Raw genomic sequence first — 4568 nt, 5'->3', positions numbered from 1 at the left:
AAGTCCACCATGTTGGAAACAGTCCACCAATGGATCAATGCAACCATGAGGAAGCTGACACTCGTGTCCTATAATACATCTCCTCCACGCCCTCCAAACATCATCACTTGGGAGGGTGCATACTGGAGATACAGATAGTTGTCGTAATCCTTCTGACTAATTTCCATCACATCAAGCCACTAACAGATACACACCCACTCAGGGACGTGCACAGGACTTTAGAGGGGCAGGTGCTCAAAGGCTGAAAAGGGCACTATACCTGTGTGTGTTTTAACCGAGCGCGCATAGCGGGGGGGCCACCTTCTTATGCTTTTTGGGGGGTTTGGTGATCAAATATTGAATATTGAACTATATAATAATCAGTGCAGGAATGAATGAATGAATGAAAACTTTATTTAACAGATTGCAGAATGGGTACAATACAGTACGGCTCAATACATACAATTGTTAAGGGGATGCAGACCTGAGAAAGACGTTTGTCTTGTTTCCATCAGGGTCCCCCATTTTCAATTCATATAGACATATATGACATACATGACATACAGATAGTCAGTACTGCTACATCTATACATTTATGACATACCAGATTTGCAAATACAGTACTGTTTGTGATACAGAAGGAGTCAAGAAAAGGGAGTATATACATTTGACGTAGAAACTGTACATTGGAGGAGGTTGGGTGGGGGGGGGTTGGGTACATTGGGATATTGACAACCATACTGGGTAATTTACATTGGAGGTGGTTGGGGGGGGGGGGGCCGGGGGGCACACTGTATAAACAAGTAACACTGTACATTGAGGGGGGGGGGGAGGAGACACTGTACAAACAAACACAATTGTACATTGAACTATTGACAAAACCATACTAGGTAAATTACTGTACATTGGAGGGGGTTGGGTTAGGATATTTACAGGGGCCAGTGTTGAATTGCAGTCTCCCGTAGGTGTCCCTTGAGAGAGGTTTTGAAAGTGGGTAGTGATCCACATTCCTTTACAGCTTTGGGTAGGGCGTTCCACATTGATGTGGCATAATTGCGAAACGTGTTTAGTCCCTTATTTGAGCCGAATCTGGGTTTAACATGATTTGTGGAGCTCCCTCTGGTGTTGTGATCGTGGTATTCACTGACCTTTGGGAAGTATTTTGACATGTACATGGGTACCTTGGTCGTGTAGTGTATCTTGTAGACCAGGCCCATTGCAAGTTGTTGTACTCTGTCGTCTACTCTAAGCCATCCTAGGTTGTCGAAGTGGGCAGGGGTGAGGTGGGTTCTAGGAGTAAGGTCAAGCAGTAGTCTGACCAGTTTGTTTTGAGATGTTTGTAATTTTGTTTTTAGCGCCTTTGAGGTGCTTTGGTACCATGAGGTGCAAGCATAGTCGTAGTACCCCTGAATGAGTGCTCCTGCCAGAGTCTTCAGGGTGTTCTTGTTTACCAGAGAGGAGATCCGGTACAAGAATCGAGTTTGTTGGTTGACTTTTTTTATTACATTGGATGCCATTTTGTCACAGGAGAGATTAGCCTCTAGGATGGAACCCAGGTAGGTAATTTCATCTTTCCTTGTGACAATATTGTCACCCACTGTAACTGAGAAGCCGTCGGTCTTGCTGAGTTTGTTATTTGAACCGAAGAGAATGGACTCTGTTTTGCCCATGTGTAATGATAGTTTGTTATCAGCGAGCCATATGCAGATTCTGCCTAGTTCCGAGCTGAGGGTTTTTTCAACCTGTAACTTGTTCTTGTCAGAGACCAGCAGGGCTGAGTCGTCCGCAAACAGGAACAAGTTGCAGTCACAAGCTGACGACATGTCATTTGCATAAATTAGGAACAGTAGCGGTCCTAGTATGCTTCCTTGTGGAACACCACAGCTCACTGTGAGGGGGGGGGATAGGGTACCGTTTACCTCCACCATCTGTTCCCTCCCCTCAAGGTAGGATTGCATCCAGCTCACTGATAGACTATCAAAACCAATTGCTTTTAGCTTGTCAATCAGAATGGAGTGATTGACCGTGTCAAAGGCCTTTTGTAGGTCCAGCATGACCATGCCGCAGTATTTGCCTGCGTCCACCTCTTGTTTGAGCTCACTTATCCTTGAAAGACACTTTTATCACTGACTTAAAAGGCCCATACATCTCCATAAATGTTCAGGGGGGAGGGAATAAGTGCTTACCCTACAGACTCCAAGAAGTGCTGTATATTCTGTATTGTTCAATATAAATGCATTTTTTATTCCAATCCCGATTTGTATTTGAGATTCCCAAATCCCATCGGACTTGACTTCTTCGTGTCCCTCAGTGAGTGTGATACCAGCATTCAACTGTATGCGCCACAGCGGTTTCTATCATCATCATCATCATCATCATCATCACCAACCACGCTATGCATAAAATATAGGTCCGCGGAGAGGCACGCTGAGGAGGCCGTGCAAACTGCAATGGAATATGGGGCATCTCTCTCTCTTTACCTAATATTTTGATTCTATCCTGACATTTTCAGTTGGAAGGGCAGTCTATATGCGTAACGATTTTTTTTTCTTTTTTTTTTCAAAAAGGGGCACTTTTTTTTATGAGGCTCAAAAAGGCAGGTGCTCAAGCACCCCTTGGGCTCTATGTGTGCACGTGCCTGCTCACCAGCCACTACTGACACACAGGGTGCGATCCACAGGGGAGCTGGGTGAGCTATAGCTCCCCTAGATCAGACATCAGCTCCCCTGAAAACATGATTTGTGAATCTTTGGGGGGTCTCTAAATTACTGAAAATAAATGCTACTTTTGCCATGCATTTCTCATTTTTCTGTAATTTTCTGTATCATCATCGTGTATAATAATAAACGTATGCTATTTTGGATGTATGATTAATGATTTGCGCACTAATTCACACGTAATATGGCAACATGCATGCTATTCTTGCAATTACCATTCGGAGCGCGGCGGCACTGCAGCCTGCACGCACGCACGGCACAAATCAAACTTGACCCACTTTGTAACCTGTGGCTGTGACTTGTTGACACAGTGATCGTTTTGACAGCCAGTAACTGTGGTGGGCGTCAGCGTCACTGCAGGCAGCCAATGTATCGATTTGTCGCAGCCAATGTAAATGCAGCAAGCAAATAAATGTAGCCTATTATGGTCTTCAAATATGATATGAAATATGGGCGCGTTTCCTAGTGGTCGAAGCAAGCTCAGTGACTCGTCAGTCGAGAAAATAATGCTTTGGACCAGGAGTATTTCATATGGAGTTAGTAAGTCAGGAGTCTGAGAGATAATCATCTATCATCTATCTAACTAAATGGATACTTTTTTTTATCATGGAATGTGCTGTGGAAGCCCAGACCGTCCAGACGGCCGGACCTCAACAAGTGAGTTGTCTATATTCTGTAGTTACTGAAACGTGAAACTGATTGAATATATGACAGGATTCAAGAGGTTTATTTGTCACATACATACATACACAAGGCCTACCTACTACAGGCTACAGACTAGTAACGTCTGCGATCACACAGTCCGACTCCTCCCTGAGAGGCGCGCCGCGCACCCCCCCGCAAAAAAATATTAACTTTCCTTGGCTCACCCAAAGACCATGCTATGGTTCGCACACTGCTGACACACACATTGGGGGATGTTATATAAATATAATATAACAGTGGCGGCTCGTGGATGCTTCGCCACTAGGGGCGCTATACCAAACATTTTGCAAACATGTACAGTACCACGCAACCGACTCATGGCAAGACGTGAGCGATTCGACTCACGCTCACGGCAATGAATCGGCTCTTATGAACGAGTCGCTCAGCTGTTACTACAACAACACACAACCAGTCAAATAAAGTATAGTCTAATTCACAACTTGAAACACAATATATAAATAGAAAAGTTAGAAACAAAACTCGCTCCGTCTCCAAACACACGCAGATCTCTCCCTCTCTCCATCTCTCTCTCACACACAGCGCGACGTGGAATCGATTCGTTACACAATCAGACCTATTATATACCAAGAATAACTTCAGTATGAGTACAGGGCTGTACACATATTTTGCATATTGTTAAACGAGCCAAGGCTAGCTATTAAACTATCGATATGAATCGAAAATCTGGGACCCTGATGTAAACAAGACGAACGTCTTTCTCTGGTCTGCATCCACTTAACAATTGTGTCTATTGAGCCGTACTGTATTGTACCCATTCTGCAATCTGTTAATAAAGTTTTCATTCATTCATTCATTCAAACATAGACGATATTGAACAAGCCATAATCCACGTATTTTCAATCCGAGAGAGAGAGAGAGAGAGAGAGAGAGAGAGAGAGAGAGAGAGAGAGAGAGAGAGAGAGAGAGAGAGAGAGAGAGAGAGAGAGAGAGAGAGAGAGAGACTCACTGTTTAGTTGACACGTCCAGGGCAGGACTCAGGGCTTGCCTTGATAAAGTGTATAATCCACTGTTGATGTATTCCAGACCACTGTCCACTGTGTCCAGACTGCATCCGCCATATAGCTTGTTAGCCAAGTGTTAGCTTGTTAGCAGTTGGTCACACAACACAAGTACTTCATTCCTTTGTCCATTTCCGCGCGTCGAACA

This window comes from Notolepis coatsorum, assembly GCF_963971535.1.
Source record: "Notolepis coatsorum genome assembly, chromosome: 11".
Classification (NCBI taxonomy): Eukaryota; Metazoa; Chordata; class Actinopteri; order Aulopiformes; family Paralepididae; genus Notolepis; species Notolepis coatsorum.
This window is presented reverse-complemented; position numbering follows the sequence as displayed.